The sequence below is a fragment of the Myxocyprinus asiaticus genome, chromosome 16 (assembly GCF_019703515.2).
Source record: "Myxocyprinus asiaticus isolate MX2 ecotype Aquarium Trade chromosome 16, UBuf_Myxa_2, whole genome shotgun sequence".
NCBI lineage: Eukaryota > Metazoa > Chordata > Actinopteri > Cypriniformes > Catostomidae > Myxocyprinus > Myxocyprinus asiaticus.
Window position 1 is genome coordinate 3,863,171 of NC_059359.1, and position 27,723 is coordinate 3,890,893.

The 27,723-nt window shown below is 36.6% G+C and overlaps 1 protein-coding gene across 1 annotated transcript in view; it reads right to left on the reverse strand.

Moving 5' to 3' along the window:
- Positions 1–27,723, reverse strand: part of iglon5 (IgLON family member 5) — a 242,426-nt gene that overhangs the window by 203,655 nt on the left and 11,048 nt on the right. The window lies entirely within an intron of this gene.

Genomic DNA, 27,723 nt, shown 5'->3' on the forward strand with positions numbered 1-27,723 from the left:
TTTCCACCACCTTAGTTATCAGTATCGGCAAAATCCACTATCGGTCGACCCCTAATTGTGGGACTTTTTTTTTTTTATGACATGGTTGCTTCAACAATAACATTTTTTATCTCACATTTGCTTTTTATGACAATATCGGTTAGGTTTAAGGTTTAGCGCATTTAAAAGTCGATAGAGCGTTAACCTTAAAAACCTCATCTAACTCGCTTTTAGCGCCACACAGTGGACATTTTGACCTCAGAACTGCCACGGTATGAGTTAGGAGCCAGATAATATAATTTTGCAAAACTGTCTCCACAGTTACGTAACTTCCAAGAAATCAGGCCCCTTCTTTGTCTAGTTTTCCATAAAAATGATCTACACATCCTTAAAACAAGATGAATCTGCATGATAATCAAATATGCATTTTTAATTGTTTACGCCTAAAAGGGTTAGGGTTAGGTTAGGGTTAGGTTTCTGCCAGTGCACAAGACAAACTACACTTATATTCAAGATTAATCTTGTTTTAAGGATGTTTAGGTATTTTTCCTAGAAAATGAGACAAAGATACTCGTTAAGAATGTTTTTGCACTGCACCTGTTTGTGAATACAGCTGTCAATACCAAACACTGACTGTAACATATCCGATGTTTACACCCTTTAGGAAGGCAACCTAAAAATGGCTTGTATATTGTTGTTTTGGCACATTAAACTGGAATAGGGGGAAAATTATTCACATCACCTTTAAGCAAACACCTCCAATCAGTTATTCTAGTATCATCACTGATTAGCATGCCGGTCTAAGTTTCCTTTATTAATTCTCCTTCATGTAGAGGCATCACAGTTTTACAAGTGCTGACATTGTCATCTGTAATGTGCAAACGTCGTTTCGATTTTGACAGCATCTTTTGTTGGAGTGGACCGTATGTTCATTATGTATTAAAGGTGAGGGTGGATGTTAGTGACCTGACCAACAGTATGACCTCAGTACCTGCCTTCGAAAGTACTCCTCTCATGTCAAATTCAAATACATCTCACAGGCATTGCAATACTGGTGGTATTAATATTCGTGTCATTCTCATTAACCTCTATGAGAAGGGGATGTCGTTTGGAGACAGACAGCTCTTATTACATGGCCAGATGGGAGGATAAGAGTCTCGTCTCCAACAGAACATCCCCACATCAGTAACCCTCCCAGAAGTTTCTATGCAGCCACCAGAAACCAATAGAAGGCCAAAACATACTCTATGTAAGTGAACGCAGACGCTTCTAACTATGCAAGCTTGATTTTTTTGCATTGCTGCTTTCTAAAATGTTTTAGACCACAATTTATAGCACAATGCAAGTATATGTTGCAGTCTCAACGTTGCCGCAATGGGCACCATAGAGGACGTTAGTCTGAACTGAACTTTCTCTTTTACGCCAACTACTGTCATGACGGAGCAACAGTTTTAAGAGAATATTGCTGAGCAAGTAAGTTAAAATTATCAGCCTTATCCAGCCTTATTTTTTTGAACGGAGTACTCAGAAATCAAACAGAAACACAGAGGAGGCTACAGACAGCCACAGTCACATCGTCACATCCTAACCTGACGGCAAACGACATGTGATAAAAGGTATCTTTCCTATGTTCATTTTTTTATGTTGAGTTTTTGTCCTAACAAGCAGTCAAGTGTAACGGTACATTCTATCGATCGCTTGTTTTCTATTTTCGGCATTGCGTGGATAAGTCCGTCCACTGTGAACTGGCACAGGTCCAAAAACTTTTTACAAAATAAGGCTGAGCATAGAAATGCATCAATTCTTCAACTACAAACTCTTCAGACATGTTTAGTAAGTTCTGCTCTCTGTTTTGTGTACAGCAGTGATGTGTTCTGTTGTCGCTATCGTGGACCTGTTTTTAAATTAACAAATCAATTTCCTTGAACGCCCCAATGTCACGAGGGGGCTGCATGAACTGTTGCTCTCATGCCCTATCATGAACATGCGCACGGGAGATCAACTGTCAGTGAACATTTTCACTTAATAATACATTAGATTTCAGTTTGTTTCTCACCAAATCTTATCGTATGCTTTCATAACAATCATGAGTCTCATGGAATAATTTATTAGACTTCTGAATTATACTTTTGTATTCTTTTGAAACTTGAAGAGGTGGTCACCATAAACTGCCATTGTATGACATCACTGAGCACAACATTTTATCACAATTTCTCCCTTTGTGTTAAGAAAAAGAAAGAAAGTCATATAGGGTAATAACAACTCAGGGGTGAGTAAACAATGACTGATTTTTTTTTTTTTTTTTTTTTTAAATATTATATACACCGTAAATGTTATAAAATATAACTCATAGTGTGAGGACTTGGGTTAAGTTTGAATGTATGCTCAGAGCACTAAATGTGTTTGATAGCATTTGTGCGCTGTTGGTTGCCACAATGGTACGCAGGTGGGAGACAATCAGGCTGCAAAAGCAACCTGAGGCGCCATGTTTACCCGACTAGACTGTACACACACACAAACACATCAAATCACCCAACAGAGGGCTATCAAAACAGCTCAGGCCAACTGGTGCAACCTCGCAATTTAATAAACATGCAGTCGCCCTGCAATGAGGCATAACATTAGCGCCGAGAGCCCAGCACGGCAACTCCTTAAGTGTATTACACAACACTGACGCCACTCGAATATGACACTAACTTGGGTGCGAAAGTGCTTTGACTCCGGCGTAATGAAAGAGCTCAGGGATAAAACCTCAGACGCCACCGTGATTAAAGCTTCCACACCATCAAACACAGAGACAGCGGGAATGGTCTGAGTAAGCACACTTATCACTCCAGCGATCCACTTTAGGAGACCATCATGGTATGGCCCGAGCAATGAAAGTGAGATTTGGTATTAAAGAACTACTAGTCAGTTTCTGATACAAATTTGAAAATGTCACTTACACATGCATTGGCAAATACTGACTGAATCAAATCAACAAACAAATTTGTAATAAGGTAGATTATAATTTTTAAATGCAACATAGTTTTAGTATGGGAACCAAATTTTGTGACTTTGTCAAGACTATCAAAATACACATAATAATTTTTTTCAGATTTTTTTAATAAAAATGGTTTGAGATAGAACCATTTTTGTTTAAAAAAACAAAATGTTACATATTTTGCATTCACGGGTCAGTTTTGACCCGGGCATCAATTGTAGCTTTAGACTAGATTTTTCTGTACATCTATGAATTATATTTTTCTTATAAACACTTCACTTACATTTTGCCTCTTTCCCAAACTCTCTCACACACTTTTTTCTTCACACACAAACACACAGTCACACACAGACACACACACATTCCTGTACAAATCATACATGACAGATGTAACAAACAAAAGTTCATGCACACATTAATCTAAATAGGGCTTGAAAGAGGAAATTATTCACATTATTACTCTGCAGCCATCTGATGACAAACCAGCAGTAAATAGAATAGATTTTGCTTAAAAACATTATGTAGTATTAATGTTGTATACTTGAGTTGTACAGTTGTTTTGATTATGTTTAGTTGAAAAAATACATTGCATTCATAACTTTTGACCACCAAGTTGTATTATGAAGTTATGAGTATTAGGAAATTCATTCAAATTTCTAATAATTCTCACATTAGATGTTACTATAAATTGTATATTATGCTATATTTAGATAAAATTTCACAGAAATGTTGATAAAAAAATATGTCTTCACATGTATCACACTAGTTTTGCTGTAGTTAATGTACATTTTGAAAAGCCAAAGGATTTCTACTTTTTATTATTTTAAAAAAATGGCATATTAATTAATAACTTTTACATTTGTCAGTTAACATGCCAAAAATATCAGTCTTTTTACATGTATGAACTGTTAAGAACTTATTAATGAGATTCTGAATGCAATAGTAGTGTTAAAAATGTATTTATGTTGAAATTAACATTAACCAATATTAATAACTGCTGTAAAAGCATTGTTCATTGTTAGTTTACAGTATGTGAACTGATTAACTTTGTTAGTTAACATGAACTAACTATGATCATTACAGCACTTATTAAAGTTGGTTAATGTTAATTTCAACATATACTAATGAATTTGTTTTATTTATTTTTTTACATTTTAAAGTTCTATATGTTAACATTAGTTAATGTATTATGAACTAAAAATGAGCAAAAGTATATTTCAAAATTAACATTAAAAAAAGATATAATACAATAATATACAATATTACAATAAAATACAATAAATACAATAAAACTAGTACAGTCCATTGTTTGTTCACAATAACCTAATTCATTTACTAATGTTAAGGAATAGTACCATCATAAACTAACAACAGTATTTTTTGACAGCATTTATTAATCTTAGTTAATGGTAATTAAAAAAAAACAAACAATTGTTCATTGTTAGTTCATAATGCATTAACTAATGTTAACGTATATAATTTTCAACTTTAAAAATGTAATAACATTTAATTTTACAAAATGTATTAGTATATGTTGAAATTAACATTAACCAACATTAAAAAAAAAATGCTGTAAAAATATTGTTCCTTGATAGTTCAGGTTCACAAATGTAGTTAAGTTAACAAATGGAATCTTATTGTAAAGTGTTACCAAAAAAATACAGTAAACTTCATGCAATCCAACTCATTAATCATCAAATGATTTATGAAAGATTATCGATCATTCCAGGCTGTGTAGCGATAAAATAGCAGTCCAAGGAATCGATACAATCTCCAGAACACGTGTACAGATTTCAATCATTTAAAGAGAAAACAAAGACAACATCTGTCGGCCTCAACTTTATAAATGGTGACCACAAATGAACGATTATCTTTCAGTACTAAAAGAAAACAATATGTATTAGAGCTGCACAGTTAATCAAAAAATAATCAAGATTACAATTACAGCTGCCTCAATTAACCCATCAACAGTTTAGTTGACTGTCTAGTCACTGTCTTGATTTACTGATGTATAAAACAGCAATAAAGTAATTCATGAACAAGTTCTCAGCTTGTTTTGGATGTGCAGACTACACAATGAACGTGGCATGCAGATGCCCCACACAAAGATAAGAATTTTATTCTATTAATCAAAATGACTGAATTACAATATCAAGGGAAATAATTGACAATTATGAGTTTTGTCATTATCATGCAGCCCTCATATGGATTTAAATTCACAACCTGTTGTTATGTCTGTTTGTTTTGAAGCAGCATTTGAAATCCCAGCCAGGAAGCAGCAGGACTTTCTGGCATTTGAATGCACGGTTTGAACATCGCCAGTAAACAAACTACATCCATTTTCGTTGAGATGTCGGCATATTAAAGCTAGACACATCTAAAGCTAGTTTTCGGCAGTTCTGACCAGACAGGGAAATATATATAAGCAAAAATCAAGGTTACAGTGAGACACTTACAACAGAAGTGAATGGGGCCAATTTTTGGAGGGTTTAAAGGCAGAAATGTGAAGCTATTTTATCAGTTTTATAAAAGCATTTACATTAATTCTTCTGTTAATCTCATCAACAGAATATATGGTAAACTGGAATATAAACCTACTTATTGACACATGAAGCAACATTAAATAATGAAGTGAACGACTCGCTCATTGTTTGAAAATGCAACATACTGAATCCAGATGATTTAAGCAGTTTATATAGCTATACTTTGGGGTCTGATTTCCTTGTATAGTAATTACCATTTGGATGTAAATGTAGTCCCCCTCCTCATGTAAATTAGATTTCATGACAATCAAGTTTGCATTAATTCTCAGTGGCTCACTCCCAATAACCATTTTATAATTTATGGCCGTCATGAAAAGAAATACTCAATGTAGTACCCAATCACTATTTTCCATAAAAATACAAAGAAAAGTCTTAATTAGTATATTTGTCTTGTTTCCCTGTAAAAAAAATATTTAAGCAAACTAAAAACAAGATACGTTTTCCTTGCAAAGCAAAATTGTGTAGGATAAGATGACTTATTTTTAGGAGTCTCCTGAGTTAAGTATTTTACACACCGTTGGCAAATAGTATTTTTTATTTTATTTTGATTTTTTTTTTTTTTAAGCATATAACAAACCATTATAAGGTCTATGCTTTACTAGTGAATTAAATGCACTCAAAAAAAATTATTTTTTTTTTTACTGCTTGTTCAATTTTCTTAATTATAATGAACTAAATCAACACAATTCTAACATTTTGTGGCAAGTTGATTTCATTGCGTTCTATCCATTTAAATTTGTAAAATGGAAGTTTCCTTAATCCATTTGAGTTGGGACTACATGAATACTTTTTGTGGTGTTAATGTAGCATTGATGCAAATGGGCAGGGCATTTTCCAGTATGCGTTCTTGTTCCTAGAATATCAAAATCCACAAAAGGAGGTAGATCCTTTTCCTATTTGGCTCCTAAACTATGGAATAGCCTCCCTAACAATGTTCGGGACACAGACACACTCACTCAGTTTAAGTCTAGACTAAAGACTCATCTGTTTAGCCAGACATACGCCTAATTTATTCTTCAACTCACAATTAGACTCCTTTAGTTAGGTCTACCGGAACCAGAAACATTTCTCAGAAACATTTCTCATAATCTATAACTCGAATGGCATCTACGCTAATATTATTCTATTTGTTTCCCTGTCTCAACCTTGGGATTCATATCCCGAGGTTACCAGAGCTGGCCAGATCCAGCACCGTTCCTGCTTGGGGTTGGACTCCACTGCTACGTGTTGCTGAGTGATGATGACAAACCACAGCCGGTGCTAGCCAAACATCACTTCAGTCTTTTACGATGGACTTCAGAGGATGAACTGATGCCAACTCCAACCATAAGACATGGGATACTTTATATGCTACTGCATGAACCTTGGACTTAGGATAGACCTCACTGAAATTACCGGCAGCGATGCACCTCACTGATCTCTGCCTGCATCACCTTGGTCTAATGATGGACTACACCCTTGAAATGGAATACATAGATTATCAATAAATTGCCAACAAAAGCCTTCATCAGCTAACTAACAAAGGACAATGCATCTATGTGAAGTTCTGCAGTTAATCCAGGATGAACTTCAAAGACATTAGTCATTAATCTTACAGTTCATATAAAATATTTGTTTAAACACTGGCCCTTAACACTTACTTAGTTTACTCATTTTAAACCATGACTTACACTGCACATAAATAACTAATATTGGCATTATATTCATGCTGGTTAGCCAGAGGGGAACTGGCCCCCACAGTGAGTCTGGTTTCTCTTAAGGTTATTTTTCTCCATTAACAACATCTTATGGAGTTTTGTGTTCCTTGCCACAGTCGCCTTCAGCTTGCTCACTGGTGTTCTAAATACAATTATTATTTAATTATTTATTTTTATACACAATTTACAATCATATTTAATCAAACTACACGATGTTGACTCTAAGACTTTATAGATATTACAGTTTCATTTTCTGTAAAGCTGCTTTGAAATGATGTGTGTTGTGAAAAGCGCAATACAAATAAAAATGACTTGAATTTGCATGGGACTCGATGGGGAGAGTAAATGTTTAAATTAAGTGTTATTTATTTTTTGAATTTTTTGTTATTATTATTATTATTATTATTATTATTTATTATTATTTTTTTGTGTGCAAAATTAATATAAAGGTGGATACTTCTTATTGTTTAATTTTTTTATGTTGAAAATTAGAAGAGTTTCTGTTATGTTGGAGTTTTGGGGGTTACCATTATGGCTCCACTCAGCTTGAGCTTACAACAGGTAGATGTTGCACATGAAATTGATTGCTGTGCTAACCATAGGATAGTTACTAAACTAAACTCTATAGTGCTTCCAACTAGCAAGTATTTAGCATGCTAACATTCACTTTCACTAGTTAGTACATAAAGAAATAAGAGATTTATTTGAGTTACACTGACACATCTAATTTTGTTGGGTTTACCCAATTCAACTAGGTTCTTCTACACACAGTGTGTTGAAACTACATAGTAATTTTAAGTTAAGAAAACGAATTTCAAACACGTAGAACCAATGTCCACAACTGAATCAAGTTCAGCCAAAGAGCTATTTTTGACTGTACTTTAAAAATGGTACGTCGTCTGATTTGATTATTTTCCTGTTTTTTTTGGAAATTAATGGACACAAACAAGACAATAAAAACTGGGGTAACACACACTGTATATACTCTGTGAAAACAAGTCTTATCTTAGACAATTTTGCTTCACACGTAAATGTATCCTGTTTTATGGATGTTTAGATATTGCCATAAATACTAATTAAGAAAATTATCCTTGCATTTTTCAGCAGCAGAAACTCTGTTGTTGTGAAAGCACAACATGCGCTTTCTGTTACATTAATGCTGCTGTTTTGTTTATGCGCTGTAGTCGCAGGAAGTGTGCAACAGGCCTGGAATCATCAGTAGTAGCTGAAACACTATGGATCGAATCTCTATTTTTACTGCAGAGTGCTTCATAATGTCATTGTGTCAATGTAAGCTAAGCGTGATGGATCAGGCCTCTATCTCTCAACTCTACCCGATTGAATCGATACATATATCAATTTCACATCGTCCATGTCTGAATTAAGAGACCTGCGGTAAACAGATCGATTTTCATTGAGGGTTTTGATGGGCAATGTAGAGACAGATTAGAAATGAAACAGAAAATTCAATGTGGCCTCTGTGTTATAATTAGGAGTGGGCGGCATGACCAAAATCATAGACTTTGGTATGATTGATGGTGTGAATAATTTTTTATCACAATATTTCTGCTGGAAATTCAATGAAAAGCGATCTGTATATATATTAATACATTTGGTGATGCCTCTTTTTAGATAATCAAGGCAATTAAATACTTTACAAATGAAAGGTACTTCATTTTGTTTGGAATTTGATGGATGTAAACCAAAAGATAATATCACTCATAACAAATGAGTGAAAAGTCTGGCTTCAGTGCAAAAACAGCTTCACATTATGGAACAACTGAGTTAAAAACAAAAGACTCAAAACGGTAAAACTAATATAATGAAATGCATAGTTCCGACTGTAAATTCTGATTGGATGAGCAACATTTGAAGCTGTTGGGGCATGTTGTCACAAAGCCCTAGTCATAATCATGCGAATAAACCCCAAATCTCAGTAAAAGCTGAAATATCTCTCTGCAAATATTTTAAGCACATTGTATTCACTGCATCATTGACTTGTCAGCAAAATCGTGACTGCATCATGACAGCTTTTCTCAACATTAGGCAGCTAATTGGCCTTTGTAAAGTTCTCATTATTGGCTAATGGATGTGAACGTGTGTGGCTCTTACAAAGGTCATGAGAGAGCGAGTGTCACTGCTAGTTTCTGCTAGTTATTGTAGCTTTGACACTCTCTGAGTTGGTGTAGGAGCTGTCAAACATCAGAAGAGTATTCTTGAGGAAAAACAATGTCACGCTGTATATTCATATATTAATTTTATTTGACATAAAACACTGCACATAAAAATAATTTTATTTTTTACATAAAAAAAAATGACTTCTAAAGATTTTTCTTTTTTCATTTTGTCATTATTTACATGACAATTAAACATTTAACCACAACTTATTACCGTAATGCATCCAAATGTTTTGTGAGGTATTTTATTTATTTATTTATTTATTTTTGTCATTACTGCAGTGCACTAGAGGTCAGCCGATAGTGGATTTTGCCGATATCTGAAGATGTTGAAAATGGATTAATCGGCCGATAGTTTTTAAAATCAATTTATAGAATGATTTAAAAACATTTTCTTAGTCTTTTCTTACTATGACGGGCACAGACACAGAGGCTACAACAGTCCAAAATAAATAAAATCCCAGATATAGTTTATAGTTGGACAAAAATCCCAATAATAATCAGAAACAAATGAATATCTGGTGCATAATGTGGGACTTTTAACTATAAACAAACCCTAAACACACTGGGGACTCTTATTTTGAAATGGCGGAGACTTGGCTGTGATAAAAGCTCCGTATTTAAGTATTCACCAAATTAAGCTTTTTATAACCTATATATTCACCAGATGAAGGGGTTTGCAAATACAGTATATACTAGCAGATGAGGTTTAATGAGGAATAAGGTTTATTATTATTCACAAGATATGAAGTTCAAGACAAGATGTATATGTTGACGGGACACGTTTCCATATAGTCAAATATTTCTTAGCATGCCATTGCCTCAATTTAGATACTTGATTATCTAATCAAAATAAAAAATATGCATTGATTAGGGCTGAAACGATTAGTCGACAACAAAAAATTGTCAACAAAAATTTCCGTTGTCGAATAGTCGTTTGATCTCATTTAACGTAACATGAGATCACATTAAGCTCTAATGATGATGCACGAGATCAGCACTGCAGTTTGCGCCTGATGTTTCCAACCAGCTTCAGGTGATGTAGATCGCGAAGTACAAGGGAATTATAATGCAAAAATGCAAAATAAGTAAATACAGAAGCACTCTCATTGAGGAATAAGCGGAGTTGGAGCTCTTTAAAGGAAACATCCCGGCGTTACATCTTTAATGCAGTTATATTTAATGCGTTATGCTTTATTAAAGATCAAATAATACGGAAGGCCTTCCACATCTCTTTATGTCCTTGTTAGAGACAGTTGTCCTTTGTCTTTGAAGACTGTAGTGAACACCTTTGTATGAAATCTTCAGTTTTTTGGCAATTTCAAGCATTGTATAGCCTTCATTCCTCAAAACAATGATTGACTGATGAGTTTCTAGAGAAAACTGTTTCTTTTTTGCCATTTTTGACCTAATATTGACCTTAAGACATGCCAGTCTATTGCATACTGTGGCAACTCAAAAACAAAGACAAAGACAATGTTAAGCTTCATTTAATGAACCAAATAGCTTTCAACTGTGTTTGATATAATAGCAAGTGATTTTCTAGTACCAAATTAGCAATTTAGCATGATTACTCAAGGATAAGGTGTTGGAGTGGTGGCTGCTGTCTAGATTTGATCAAAAATGACTTTTTTCAAATAGTGATGGTGCTGTTTTTTACATCAGTAATGTCCTGACTATACTTTGTGATGAGTTGAATGCCACTTTGGTGAATTAAAGTACCAATTTCCTTCTGAAACAGCAAAATCTGTCCATTATTCCAAACTTTTGGCCACCAGTGTGTGTGTGTGTGTGTGTGTATGTGTGTGTGTGTATATCATTTTTTTCATGAGGTACTTATTCTGACAGGTTTTGTGAGATTCACCTAATATCAAAAATGGTCCAATTCTAATAAATATAGAATTATAGACTGTAATTATTAAGACTTGATTATACGCAAATCACAGAAATATAGCAGCAAATAATTAACTAATTGGAGGGTGCAATTTAAACAATTAATTTAAAATTGTGAAAAGTTGTGTGCGCAGGCAGGACTCCAAACACAGTGCAGCACGTGGTGCGGTTTAATTCGGAAATGAAAGAATTTCATTAACCATGAATATCTCACTCACACAAACAGGACATAATGCAACAGAATTCATTAAGACATTAATTAAATGCTGAAAAATTTCCCTTTTGGTTAATGTTATTCAAATCGAACATTTGTGAAAGGCACGTGATATGAATTTGCAAAGTCATGCAGCAAACATCTTCCCATTAAAGAGCTCGGAGACGTCAGGCTTTCTAAACTGACACCAGAGACGTTATTGCACTGCTAAAGACGCCCTTCACATATTCTCGGTCTTGGCTTCATCTTGTCATGTTTATAAGGAACTTAATCGGCACCAGTTGATAATGAACACGAGACAATGACAGAGAAATATCCTCCAACACCACATTAGTGGCACGATAACACACTGCCGTCTAACTGCGAACCAAATTAGGGTAATACAGGCGCTCAATCAAGTCGTGAGATCTCGTCCTCTCTCACAATTTAAGAACATGTCACACTGCCGCCCCCAAAACAAATTCCTCCACATCTCTCAGCTTCTTTAACAGCATAAATAAACACGGTGCACGCCTTTAAATTTGATCCCATTTGGGGGAAATTCCCCAATTCACATGAACAAAAGCTGTAAGGTGCTAGTGTGACAAAGGCAAAAGTCTTTTAGCAGGTTTTCGTGGGCTAATCCTCAAAATCTGAGCCTAAGTCAGTCTTTATCATCCGAATATAATGTTAAAGGAACAGTTCACCTTAAATGCTAAATTCTGTCATTATTTACACACTCTTAAGTTGTTTCATACCCATTTGTTTTGTTGCTTTTTTTCAAATGGAGAACTAAATAAGCATTCTGATTAATCTTCACACAGCTTTTTTCTTCTAAACAAAATAGTGGACATGCATGTAAATCTCTAAAAAGAACAACAACAAAAAAACACCATAAAAGTATCATAAAAGTTTTCCATACTATTATTATTATTATTATTATTATTATTATTATTTTAACCCCTTTTCTCCCAATTTGGAATGCCCAATTCCCACTACTTAGTAGGTCCTCGTGGTGGCGCAGTTACTCACCTCAATCCGGGTGGTGGAGGACAAGTCTCAGTTGCCTCCACTTCTGAGACAGTCAATCCACTTGCTGTGCATGACACCGCGGGGACTCAGCATGTGGAGGTTCATGCTACCCTTCGCGATCCACGCACAACTTACCACGCACCCCATTGTGAGCGAGAACCACTAATCACGACCACGAGGAGGTTACCCCATGTGACTCTACCCTCCCTAGCAACCGGGCCAATTTGGTTGCTTAGGAGACCTGGCTGGAGTCACTCAGCATGAACTGCATTCGAACTCGCGACTCCAGGTGTGGTAGTCAGAGTCAATACTCACTGAGCTACCCAGGCCCCCTTCCATACAATTATTACTATATTAGCACTATATTCTAAGCATAAACCTCACTAAATTTTTTGCCAGGTTTCTCTTAAAACAAGACATAATATCTTATGTCAATTTGCTTGCCAAGTAAATGTATCTTGTTTCAAGGATGATCACAAATTGTTCTGGACAAAGCCAAAAAATATTGAGAAGGAAAATGATTTTTTGCAGTGTAGCTGGATTCAGTAATCCAGTGGCATATATTTCTTACCCTATCGACAAATATTGCTTTTCTTCTTTTTTAATGCATAAATCCAACAACATTTGGTGAGGTTTATGCATACAGCAAGAAAAAAAAAAACTATTTGTCAATATAAGTAACCTTAATTCAGGATATACCATCTAAATACAAATCCTATTATCAACTTAGCTTCTCAAGTTAATTTGTCTTGTTTTAAGGATGATCTGATATTTTTACTGGCAAACAAGACAAAAATATGAACAAGAAAAATGTTTTTTTTTTGCAGTAAAACCCCCTCCATTTGCAGGCAGTTGTCAAAGACTCTACCACAATAAGTTCACCCACATGCAGCTTTCAACTTCTGTTGAGAAACTAGAAAGTTCAACACGGTAAATAAGGGATTTGTGTCGAAGATTTGAGTCCCACCTTCATATCTGACAGCTGGCAGCGATGAACCTTGTTGCATTGCTTTGAAGGAGGGCAAGAGACACAGACAAAAATAAATAAAGCAGAGAGACAAGAGAAAAAATAATTCAGATCAATAAATATTTTAACAGCTGCGCCCCTGAAAGGCTTTTCCTCAAGCCAAGATTTTCTATGAAGGGAAATGGAACAGTGCAGTTACTAAAAGAAAGAACAACATGTGGGCAGGTGGAAACATTTCCACAACCACCATCTCAAAGTGAATGAGGGATGCAAGAGCACAAACATGGAATGGACAGAGTGGAGAGAGACTTTGTAAACAAAAACTGATTACGAGAACAGACAGATGGCGAGTGGGGGGCGGAGGTGGTGAAAAGTGGCAAAGACTAGCAACAGACTGAGTGCAAGATTGATTGATCTAGAAGTAAAATCATTACGGCGAATTACAGATGGGCGGTATGACAGTATACACTGTGCGACTGTAGAAATGTGCCTGGTCGAGATTTTGCTCTGCTGCGCAAATGTCAGTGAGAAGGACTGCTTTACGTTATTTACACAAGAGAGCATTTTAACGTTTGCATTACATAATCAACTACATTGACAAGCTTGTTCGAGTGTGGTCAAATTGCGTGGTAGCTCAAGTGATAGAGCATGGCAGTTGCGATCCAAAGGACTGGGTTACGAGTCCTGAAGAGCACACGAGTCGAAAGTGTGACAGAAGCAGCACAAAATGACATGTTTTTCCTCTTTGCTTTTCATGACACTATCGGTAAGGTTTAGGGTTGGGAGGTAGGTTTGTCTGTTTAAAACTCGATAAAGCACTAACCTTAAAAACCTCATCTGTTTAGGAGAACATTTAACTTGCTTTTAGCGCCACTCAGTGGATATTTCACCTCGGAACATCCGCGGTACACTTTAAGAACCACGTAATATCACGGGTGTGCAAATATCTGCTATTTTACAATTATTTTAGAAAGTGACTCATTCAATCAAAATGTCGAGTCAGAACTATACTACGTTTTAAAGCTATTTTTACATCTTTCCTCTGGTAAAATCGGTGTAAATTTGCAGGCACATGTACCATTGCAAGGCGAAATTCCGTTAGCGAATTACATTCATTTCAATGGGAATCCGCGCAATTGCACAAAGAATTTCCCCTAGCGGATTTTACCTGGAGTTCAAGTTTGGTGACAACCAATAGGAAGTTGTTTGTTTTGGCAGTGACCTCTGTGTGGATGATGCTTCATACACACCTACACTGAATATTCACAATAGACAAGGAAATCAGCTAAGCAACGAGTTTCTTTTTAACTTCATTCTCACGGATTATAAAGTGCAACATTAAAAGAGGCAACCTGGCAAGTAGTTTAAAGTCCACCCACGTCTTCTTCGCCCACAGAATTCCGCCATGTGAAGGTATGTGTGAACGCGCCTTAAAGGGGTAGTTCACCCAAAAATGAAAATTCAGTTAGGACAATTCGAGTAGATTTGAAAAAATAGTCTATTGTGTAAATGGTATTGAGAGTAGGTTTGGTCTTGGCAGACTAGATCTGCTTATGCATGCAGCTGCTGCTGCTGCTTAACATGGTCAATACACTGCTGCTGTTGAGATATGCTGCTACTGCTGAACACGACAGTTACCCCCCCGAAATAGCATTCTTGAATATAGATGAGCACAAGCCTGAGGAGATGATGATGGAATATTGCTTCACTGCAGGTGAACCATGACTCGTCATAGGTTATCCGTCAACCATTAGGAAGAGAGGGTCATAAAAGGAGGCAGAGTTCTGGTCTCAGGTCCAGAGACAGGTGGAGAGAGGGCAGAACTGTGTTAGTTTGGGTAAGGCAATAGGAGATCCTTATTAAAGTACAGGAGAAGTAAATATGTGATTTATTTATTTATTTATTTATTGTAGATGCTGCAGTTGCGGCACCTGAACAGCACGTTGTGCTCAGCAGGCCGAGTAGATGACAAGCATAATGAATTATGATTGGACACCACTGATTATGAATTAAGAAGTGTAAGCCACAGAGGGAATATCCTTCTATTTAATATCTTATACTGAACGGTAGGTGTGACCATGCGATACAGTCTCAGACCCTGTTGGATACTGGTATGAATTTGCTGCTGAGCGGTATGTCTTCAAAGCTTATAATAACACCTGTCGTGCGCGAGTGACCCTAGATTATACATACCGATTTGCAGACAGGAAAATGCTGCGCATGCAAATAAAGTCAACATATCAACGGGATCTTATGACATTACTTGTTGTTTAAAATGCCAAAGCATGCAATATACAGCCTTACGTCCAATTACTGCATGCCTGCTGATTTCATTTTATTGATAGACTGAATCCATTTGTGGAAGGAAGCTTCCATAATAATCGGTCTGATTTTACCATGAGAGGGTCTGAACAGTATCCCTCCATCCGAATATCCATACTTCCCTACTATATAGTATGCCAAAAACAGTATGCCCGAATCCATAGTATTCAAAAGACAGTAAGCGAGAAATGCCCGGATGACCTACTACTTCCGGTGGAAATCTGAAGTGTGTATCGGTTGAACACTTTCCTATCCCACAATGCATCGGGAGCTGAGGAGACATCACATTCAAACAAATGGTGGAGAACCGTGGGGCGGAAGGCTGTTTTCAACAGTAAGTGCTGTACACACAAAGAACGTTGCTCATTGTGCTTAAATGGCGCTTGTTTAACCGAACATGAGTGGATTATTTTCACGGTTGTTGTCACGTCATATATTCTGGTCACCGCACCATGTGTACGTTCCCGGATGTATGTCCAAATTCTATTCATTCTGCCTCTCGCATACCTAAAGAGTGTACTGTTTTACTGGCCGAGAAGTGCGTTTCTTATCAAATACAGTACATACTGTGACAGTATGTGGTTTCAAACGCAGGGTATGTCTCTGGAAGATGCCTAGCAGCAGGGGTTTCTGCAAGGGAAGACTAGACAGACACTGAAAAGGTGGAATAGAAGCTGCATCTAAAATAGTTGTTCTCAGCCGGGGCTGGGGACCCACTAAGGGTCCTCTGCACACTTCCAGGGGCCTCAAGATCTTTAAGTTATTTAGATAGGAAGATTATTATGATTTAAATATTTATTACATTATAAAACTTACTGAAAATGCTACAATTAATACTCCCTTAAACATCTTGCTTTAATGAAGAATATACAGTTCTAGATGTTCTGGAGTACAAATTATAATGATTAATAGTTTATTCTATTGTCGATAGTAGTTTATTTAATTAAAACTTGAAAATAGGCTTGTCATTATTACAGTAGAAATAGCGGAAATATCTTATAATAAATACCTTACATGGAAGGCCTTCGAATATTTTCTCTGACAGTGGGGGGAGTCAAAGGGTGGAGAACCACTAATCAAAATACATTCAGGTAAATTTTCAAACAGATTAATGGTATTTAGTGGGCGTGCATGCATTTATACATCAATTACGGTGAAACAGCTGAGATGACAATTATGCTTTAAAATATAAAATCAAATATACTTATATGACAAGTTTAAAGCTGCTCTGAAGCTGTCATCATTTATGCAAAACCAGCGTACAAACTTACTAGTGATGGGAAGATCGGATCATTTTACTGACTTCTTTGAGTCTCGTTCAGCAAAATGAACAAATTTTTATTCAAGCCATTTCGTTCACTTCGTTCATTTGAGCAGAATTAAATTAAAATGTTACATTTTCAATAGCCAAATCCCTCCAACACGTCTTCCTACGCAAACTTTGATTATAGTCCCAATAAGGAAAAATGTATAATGCAGCCAAGGACAAATTACGAGAAACAGAAATGATTAGCTGACCTCTGAGAGTTAAAAGGTGATCTAATTATTTCTGTTTCCTGTAGAGCACCTATGCTGTTTTCACGTAACAAACGAACGGAGGTTGCGCAATGCGTATGCGCGGCCAACACAAAATGAACGAATCACTCTGAGACTACTCGTTCTTCTGAGTCACATAAAAGATTTGTTCAAAATGAACAAATCGTTCATGAACGACCCTTCACTAAAACTTACACCGAGGCTGAGTTTGTAGAGTAGCGAGATTTATGCAGGGTTCAGAATGGCACACCACCCCCACTACCTCCGCCACATGTGTCAATGGCAGAAATAGCATGAGATGTACGGTAGTATGCAATTTCGAACCCCGCCCTAGTCTGGTTTCAATGCAGCACTGCGTTCAAGCTAGACAGATAACTTTCTGCTGAAATACTAATCCAAAGCGTTTAAAACAAACGATTGAAAGCAATTCTGATCACTTAACATTGATTTGTGCAGGTGCAGAGCAGGCTTAACACAGCTATGTAAAGCTACCTTTAAAAGCTTGAATTCTCTTCTAGAAAAACAAATATGAAATTGATCTCATTACCTGCTAAAATCTCCTATGAAGGATGGTGATATGCTGCTGCAGAAGGAATCATACAGCTGTAGATAAAGGATTTGCTGCTGCCAAAAGAACGGTGGGATATCACGATCAGCCGAAGGACCCCCGCGGTCCCTGCAGGTGATATATCTTTTATATACTCTTGACGACAAATCCAAAGAAAGATCTAAGGGCTCTGATGATAGCTGCCTTTAGAATAACATTCTGAAATAATGCTGTCTTGCTCAACTATGAGGTCTTTCGATAACATAATCGCTTCATCGGCTACAGTTTATATGTTGCGTTAGCGGTAGCGTGGGTAGATCGGCGTCATCTCTGAGATGTTAACACTCAGTCTAGTTGACTCGGGCATGCTCGGAAAATGACATTTCCTTTGGTGTGTTTGCCGATAGGGATTCCAGGATCTCATATGATACTCAATCAGCTCCCCGACCTTCTAGGGAAAAGGTACTCTCTGGGTCTGAAGCTCGAGATGAGGCATGGAGGTGGGAAAACAAGGAGAAAATAGCGAAAATGACAACTGCAGGAGGCTTGAGAAACGCTGCGTCTTACCATGCTGCTGCCGCCGTGAATACCATATACCACTGCACTGTTGGACTGTAGTCAAAGCTGTAGAGGTGAGTGCCTGCTTATAAATGATTTGATAGAGGGTTAACAACTCCTGATTGTTTAAGGAAGAGGCATGTCGTGAACCGGACATATCGACCTGCGCCACATAGAGTTTCCTAACTGAACTAATAGGATATTTCTCTCATCATTTACTCACCCTCATGCCATTCCAGATGTGTATGACTTTCCTTCTTCTGCAGAACACATCTGAAGAAAAACTGGAAAATATCTTAGCTTAGTAAGTCCTTAAAATGGAAGTGGATGGTGATCTGACCTTTGAATCTCCAGAAAGAACAGACAAATCAGCATAAACGTCATCCATATGACTCCACTGGTTAAATTAATGTCTTTTAAAGCAAAATGATTGCTTTTGCAGTATTTAAGTACTTTTTAACTATAAAGCATCGCTTCCAGTCAGCAGCCCTATGTGCATTCACGAGACGGTGGAGTTCATGTGGTCTTGTTATGGATGTAATTAGGGCTGCAACAACTAATCGAATTTCATTATCGATTAATTGGACATTTACAGTAAGCACGGAGAAGCCTCATCAGTGACGTCACTTCACAACAAAGTGAAAAAATGTGTTGCGTGATGTAACTCCTTTGAAAAACAGCGGAGACAATTTGAAGCGGACAAAACACAACCCAAACTGTCCAGCGCATGAGAGCACTTTATAAACACTTCAAAGAAGTTCATAATAAAGCAAACAGTTTAATGTGGAGCGGTTGCTGCGTCAGTGAGTGTTTGTGCTGGTTGAAGCACGAGAGTTGTTTCTCTCCAGCACATGACTTACATTTTACTACCATCTATGTTTTATAATGTAAACATGTTATGAATTCAAAATCAGACATGTATTTCGCAAAACTGTTTGTTCTTACCACAAGAGAATCTCCGTTAAACTCTAATGAGCAAGCGAGCGTACGCATCCTCGTCAATCAAACCGATTTCAGTTTCAGTGTAATCAATTGTGCAGCTTTCATGGATATCAGACTGAAGTCTCAGCAGTCAAGGTGTGCTGATTTTTAAAGTGTTTTCTCCTGCCCATGTAAACGCATGTAATACAGGATGAGTCTTTTTGTCACGAGAGTGCATTTGCACAGGGTTTACACATGATTGTACTATATCAATCTATGTAATGCTCAATGTAATGTATAATAATGCTAAGGATCCTGATATTTGAAAGTCTTCCTGATAATGCCACATGTAATGTCTGATTTCACTAGTAAATTTATACTATGACAAAAATTATTTTACTGGATAAGTATACAGAGTTTTTTTAAAAGAATAATTTAGAAACATGTAATCAGTGAAAATAATATTTTAAAATCTATAAAATTGAAATACTTAAATGTATATAATCAGTGACAGCGTACAAGCATACTATATCAAACATAATTATGTATTTTTCAGTTGGGCAAAATTATTAATATTTCTATTCTCGTGTCACTATTGCCTTCTGCTGGGCTGAGTTTTTATCCCACTCCATCTCTGATGGATAATTTTACTCTTTAATGATGAACACTTTTTGTTAAGTTTTACAAGTAAAGGAACTGTTTCGCATATGTTCTGAAAGTAATAATGGTAATACATTTAAACGTAACTTTTCATGATTCAAGCTTTGTTCAAAGTTTTGTGAGAGTATAGAATCGTGAATTCAGTAATGTAAATCAAACCAAATCTGTATGGTCTTTATCATATCAGTTTTTGAAAAATAATATTTTAATAAAATACAGGAAATACAATTTAATTTTTTATCCGATTAATCGGTTAATTGTAGAAATAATCGAAGATTAATCGATTATCAAAATAATCGTTAGTTGCAGCCCTAGAATCACGTGGTTTTCTCGGTTGAGACATCCAGGATGAGCACACAAATGCCCCATTGTACGTAAACAAACTGATACAAATCTAAACCAAAACCAATGAAGCGTCTGTACAACATTCCTCCTAATCAGTTGTAAACAGTGCTGCTCTTCCGGGTGTGTTGCATGTGCGTCTGTTCTCGTGTGAACATACTAACCCGATTATGTCACACACGCGTACTGTTGCTGACTGGAAGTGATGATTTATAGTTAATAGGTACTTAAATATTTATCTTTTTCACAGCAAAAGTGATCGTTTGCTTTAGAAGACATTAATTTAAACAGTGGAGTCATATGGATGACGTTTATGCAGACTATCTGTTGAAGCTCCAAAAGGAAAGGTCTGATCACCATTCACTTGCATTATAAGGACCTACTGAGCTAGTATATTTTTCTGTTTTTCTTCAAATGTGTTTTGATGAAGAAATAAAGTCATACACACCTGGGATGGCATGAGGGTGAGTAAATGATGAGAGAACTTTCATTATTGGGTGAACTAACCCTTAACGCATTTATTCGAGTGGCTTCTTGCTGTTATAATTTGGCATAACAGCAATACGATTATAGACGTCAAAGACATTTAAAAGTTGATAAGTCCTTTTTTTTTTCTAACAAACACGGTTATACGTTTAGTTAACTTTAGTTTAACTATTCTTACGTAAAGTGTATATGTTATATTGTTAAAGAGTGGTTACGTTTAGGGGTAAAGTTAAGGGATCTAAAATATCTATAAAATAGTACAAATGTAGCAATACAAATACATTTAAAATATAAAGGATCCGTAAATATTTTACGTCTCTAAAACTGTAAAACGTGAAAACAAGTATGATTTATGTATGTATATTAAAAATGTATGTATAAATGTTACCTTCAAGTATATCAATAAATTATGAGATCAGGCTGGGTTAGTTGCATTTTATTATTAGCATTTAGCAATGTTTTCCACCTGTAGTCCATGACCCTATCAGAACAGACCTGTGAACATTTTTGGGTTACAACGACCAACCAGTTGAGAGCTACTGATATAGGGTATAAAGCTATGAGTGGTTTTGCAGTACATAATCTCAAGGTCAGTGTTGCGAGTTGGCTGCATTATTAAAGATCCTGGCAATATGCTGTATCCCTCTCATTACAACGCCATTCCAGTTAGACCTTCCACTAATAAGCAGGCTCTTATGTGTGTTACCGTGGTAATGAGTGGTTTTTAGCTTGGCTATGCCTTGCTTATAAAAACGCAGCCCTTAACTCCTTGGTGTGTTCCATGAAAAAAGACTCAATTTGAGGTTACAGAGAGATCAGAATCTTATCAGTGCCACACCATTACATGTGACGGCAACATACACGTAAATTGCATCAGCCCAGATAGACATACGGCATTAGCTAGAAGCTACAGGCGTTGCAGGGAAAGTCACCAATAAAGGTTTCAACCACAGTTTTTGCCATCCTTTTTATTATTTTGTTTTGCCACTTATTAGATATTGCAGCTGTGAAGGTGCAGATGTGATTTGAGCAATCAGAAAATGATCTTAAAAGGAATATTTCAAACCAAAATTTTAAATTATATAATTATTTATTCACCCTCATGTACTTCCTGTATGCTATTTTTTGTGTGGAACACAAAAGGGGAATTTTAGAAGAATCTTCACAGAGTTGTTTTCCATACAAGGACAGAACTGTCATAATTATTATTTTCTTAATTATCATTTTCAGCCAATAACAGCTTTAACTACATTCTGTTCCTCACACAAAGCTATGGTATGGCTTCAGAAAACTTGAAATATAGTGCATGAGTTGTATGGACTACTTTTATGATACTTTAATGGTGTTTTTTGTCCTTCTTTTTGAGCATGACAGATATGGCCACTGTTATTTTAAGGTAAAAAGCTGCATAAAGATTCTTAAAGAATTAGTTCACCCAAAAATGAAAATTCAGTCATCATTTACTCACCCCTGTGTTGTTACCTGTGTTTGAAAAGTTTGTAGTCGAAGAATTTATGCATTTCTATGTCCAGCCTTGTTTTTTTGAACAGAGTACTCGAAATCAAACAGAAGCATAGAGGAGGCTATAGGCAGCCCAGTCACACCACACCGTGTCCTTACCTGATGGCAAACAACACGCAATAAAAGGTTTCTTTCATATGTTAATCAGAGTTTTTGTCCTAACCAGCAGTGATGAGGAACGGTACATTTAACGATCGCTTGTTTTCTATTTTCGTCATCCCGCAGGTAACTCCGTTCGCTGTGAACATGTAACGGTCCAAAAACGTTCAAAAAAAATAAGGCTGGGCATAGAAATGCATAAATTCTTTGACTACAAACTCTTTATACATGTTTACTGAGTTCTGTTCTCTGTTTTGTGTGCAGTTGTGTTGTGTTTTGTTGTTGCTATCACTGTGGAGTAGTGTTGTCAAAAAGTACCAGTACTTCGGTAACAAGTCGGTACTAAAATATAAAAGATGTAATAATACCAGTATTTCTACTGTACCGGTAGTACCGACTTAATTCGGTACCCATCTTAATGACAAACGACTGCTTTCAAATGCTCACATGCTTATTTGAGCGTGTGCTCTGTTACTCCTTTTACACTGAAATGCACAACTAATCAATTTAACATTGTGTTTATTAAACAGCGAAATGCTGCAATTTTAGTCTGTAGGAGCTGCATGAGCTTTAAATGAATGTGTGAAGCAGACCGCTCATACACTGGAAACTCTACAGACTATGACAATCATTCACGTTGTATGAGAGATGACAGAGCAGAGCACTAATCCACTCTGAAGCGTTATTTTTATATAATTAAATCACAGCATTTGCACTTTAATGATCACACTGGGCCATGTAGTGAACTGAACACAATTTTTGTTAGGCAAATCAATTTTTTTTCTTGTTATAAGCACATAAACACTACTAAATTTGATTAGATTTTTCTGAAAACAGCACAAAATATGTCATTTTGCTTCTCAAATAAATGAATCTTGTTTAGATATTTTAACAGGAAAACAAGACAAAAACACTTAGTAAGAAAACAATTTTTTTTAAAGTAACAAATGGGTTTAGAATGACAAAACTGTTCTTCTAACCACTTTTTAATCTCCAAAGAACCATTTAGCAACTGTAGAACTATACAAAACGAAAAATGCCACTTTGTTGAACCATTGAAAAATGTTCCAAATTTGGGTAGTCGTAACACATACACCTAATATAAAGAAGTACAGTAGAAGCAGCTAAAGGAAACAGTTCAGTCCTCATACCCTGCTGTTATGAAAATCACCATAATTTTTCTTTTATTATTGGTCTGCAATGGCATAATAACTCAGTATTAAAAATTACCGCCATTAACTTTGTGCACTGAGGGACTCACTGTATTGTCTGCAGCATGCACATAGACACGGTCTAATGACTACTTTCACTGTGGCGTAACACAGTACAAACTAGCTCACAGACACACATGTGCCTTTTACGAGGTACGGATGGCATTAGTGTCTAAGCCTTTGTCATTGATTCGACCGAGCTCCTTGTCTGCCATAATGAGGACAGGGAAAGTGCAAGGACCCTTGTTCCTACAGCTACCACAGGACAAAGAGCTCACTCTAATCTCGGTTCTGTCTCCATCTACGCTCACACATTCACCAAATGGCTCTCTACGCATAGCACTGACTACATCTCAAAGACCCTAATTACATTCTCTCAATGTTTCTTCATCAATACTATTTCTATTAAAGATCTCACTGTATGTTTACAGAGTGGTATGAATATAAATTAGGGCCATCAATGGCTTACAAATGTAATGTAACTGAATCAATTACATGATATGGTGATTCTTCTTCTTTCAGCTGCTCCAGTTAGGGGGTCGCAAAAACGGACCATCTGTTATCCGCATATTTGACTTGTCACAGGTTTTACGCCGGATGTCCGCAACCCCCAGTGGCGGACTCTGCATGATATGGTGATTAATTAATAAAATTAATTGCAAATAATCACATATATCATCCACAGCAATCAAGTTTGTCAATCTGTCCGAGGTAGACACACAATTCCGTTTTTGTTGGAAAACTTATAGTTTTCATTTTTTTAACATCATCGTTTTCTAAATGCTTCATTTCGGTGAAGGAAAACAAATTTCTAGTGTGGACGAGGCCTTATAGTTCACACAGAACACGTCTGTTCATTCCATCTGCGCTATTTTTTCAGAAAGTGGCATGAGTGGTGTGTTTTTAAGATGCCATGTCAAATTAAAAGTAGCTATACCACGGGTCTGATGAATGCTTGATTCTGACTGGTTGACAGACATTCTAAGGTGTGCAATTATTTTCCAGTAAACTCACGACTATGAAGTAGTTCCAGTTCTTAACCACATAACAGTTCCATATCACTTCGCCAAATTATAATATTCAAATTTTATTTCAATTTCTGTTGAAAGGCGCCCTTGCGCTCTCTCTCTCTCTCTCTCTCTCTCTCTCTCTCTCTCTCTCTCTCTCCTCATCCACACAAACACACTCACTGACACACATGCATACGTACACACACACACACACACACACACAGATGCTGGAGTCGCGACCAACAAACAGAGCCTTGATGTAAACTGTCAAAACAACTTTTAATATCTATGGAAAGCACTCTCGCTCTCCCTCTCTCTCTCTCTCACCCACACACAGACGCACACTTTTTCCCCCACTTACATACTTGCGAGCCTGACACACAGCGATGTCAACAAACCCCCACAACTTAATAAAACAGTTGTGTAGCAATGGGAAAGCTGTATACATGAATGGCGACACTGAGAACTTAAACTTATATCTTGGCGATTTGAAGCGATGTTTCAGCTGACGAGGTGCCGCAAACACAGATAATCCAACACGCGATCTCTCCCTTTTCTTTTTCCTCTCGCTTTTGCTCTCACACACACACACACACACACACACACACACACACACACGCACAAACGCACAAACGCTCTACCTTGTTACTTTGCTACGCTCCATTAAAGCAGCACAAGCATCGCAATCCTTCATTGCTAGTTCTAAAATGACATTTTGGAACTAGCAACGGAGGCTCGGGCTATATCAAAACAAGACGCTGAATCCGTAACCGAATTACCACCTTGGCATGTGCATTATTTTTCAATAATTCAATGGTCCGTCATCAATAATTCCTTACTTAAACTTTAAATTTCTTTTAAAAAACTTTTAAGTTTCTTTTTATTTTATTGGTTGTGTTGCGAGACGTATGGGTCAGGGCATGATTATGCATTCATTTTTAACCACACAATTTTTTCAAATACTTAATTGCAACAATTATCACATTAAATTTACTGATCTTATATAAACGTTTTTTCTCAAAGCTAAGTTTTTCCTGAATTATGGCAAGCACCTTCTGCTTTAGAAATGTTCTAATTCATCTTGCTTGTGGTGCAAATATGAGTAAAAATATTCCGTACCTTTATCAATACTATTTCTACTAAAGATATTTTTGTTTATTAAGTAGTACGAATATGAATTGTGCTGTCCTTTGTTTAAAAAAATGCAATCGAATTTAATCGAGTTTGTCAATCTGTCCGAGGTAACCGTTTACACTGAACATGTTTTTGCATCTGCCTGCGGTGTTTTTCAATCGTTTTTCTATGTAAACAATCAAAGACATCTATCTAGCGCATGTTGCACAAGTATACATAGAATACAATCATGCATTCCATCTGTGCTATTTTTCAAAGAGTGCCATGAGTGGCAGGATTTTAAGATGCCATTTCAAGTTAAAAGTAGTTCAACTTTTTTGTTTTTTTTGGTAGTTTAATTTTCTGTTCAGAGGCTCAAAAACAGTTTGCGGTGTATGGTGACGTATGGGTCAGGGGGCGATTAAGCTTTAATTTTTTATCACATAACGTTTTTTAATAATTAATTGCACTACATTTACATTTATTCATTTGGCAGACACTTTTATCCAAAGCGACTTACAAAAGAGGAATACATTATAAGCGAATCATCTTAAGGAGACAGTGGTACGAAAAGTACTACATTTCAGTTTCACTAGCATCAGAATAGTATTCAAGACAGATTAAAGTGCAACAAGAATTGTTTTTATTTAGTGACTGGTTAAGTGCGGTTTTTTTTGAAGACAGAAAGTGTGTCAGCTTCACGGATGGAGTTGGGAAGGTCATTCCACCAACATGGTTAGATGAAACCGAAAATCCAGGAAAGTGCTTTGGTGCCTCTTTGTGTTGGTACAACAAGGCGCCATTCCTTAGCCGACCACTGGCTTCTAGTGGGCACGTAGCTCTGCAGAAATGATTTTAGGAATGCTGGAGCAGACCCAGTGACTGTTCTGTATGCCAGCATCAGAGCCTTGAATTTGATACGTGCATCAACCGGCAGCCAGTGAAGAGAGACCAGGAGTGGTGTAACATGCGCTCTCTTTGGATCATTAAAGACCAGACGTGCTGCTGCATTCTGGATAATTTGCATGGGTCTAATTGCACATGCAGGGAGGCCTGCAATGAGAGCATTACAGTAGTCCAGACTAGTTATGACAAGTGACTAAACAAAAAGTTGTGTGGCATGTTCAGAGAGGAAGGGTCTTATCTTTCTGGTATTGTAGAGTGTACATCTACATGAGTGTAAATCTACGCATTAAATTAACAGACCAAATATAAACTTTTTTTCTTCAGGGCTAATGGAGTTTTTCCTGAATTACAGCTAGCTCTTTAATATTGTAGGTGGCACAAATAAGAGTAAAATAGTTGCGTACCTGTGCTTGCACGCAGCATGCATGTGGACATGTATTCATGCCACACATGGCTGCTCGTGTGCCAAGAATATTTTTGAGTGCAGCAGATGCCATGTGAGCGTGACTCTAACCCCACTTACTTCTGCCTCTACATCCTCTCTGCCACCACTTGAATGATCTCTCCTCTGCTATGTTAAATAAAACATGGGGCTTTTTTCATTATTATTAGAGTGAGGCCATTTCTTTCCGGACATATTCATGTGTGAGGCGTGCATGGGGTTGAGCTGGGAATTGGAGAAGGGCAAGGGAAGGAAGAGAGATGATAATTAAACATGGTCGGAGAAGCTATCCTACACTACCAGAAACCCATTTCATTTCCATGTCTCTTAGGTTCATTGTAATGATGATAATTTTCATAATGTAGACAGTATGCAGTAATTATTATTTATTGCAGCTGATCTAAATGCCTGCACAGTATTTCTGGTTGAAGGATTTCTATGAAGCCAAAGGTGACTAAAAGGGACAGATTGCCTAAAATGGAAAATTCTTTCATAATTTACTCACAATCACATCGTTCTAAACCTGTATGACTTACTATGTACTGTGGAACACAAATGGAGAAATTGAGGAATGTACATGGCACT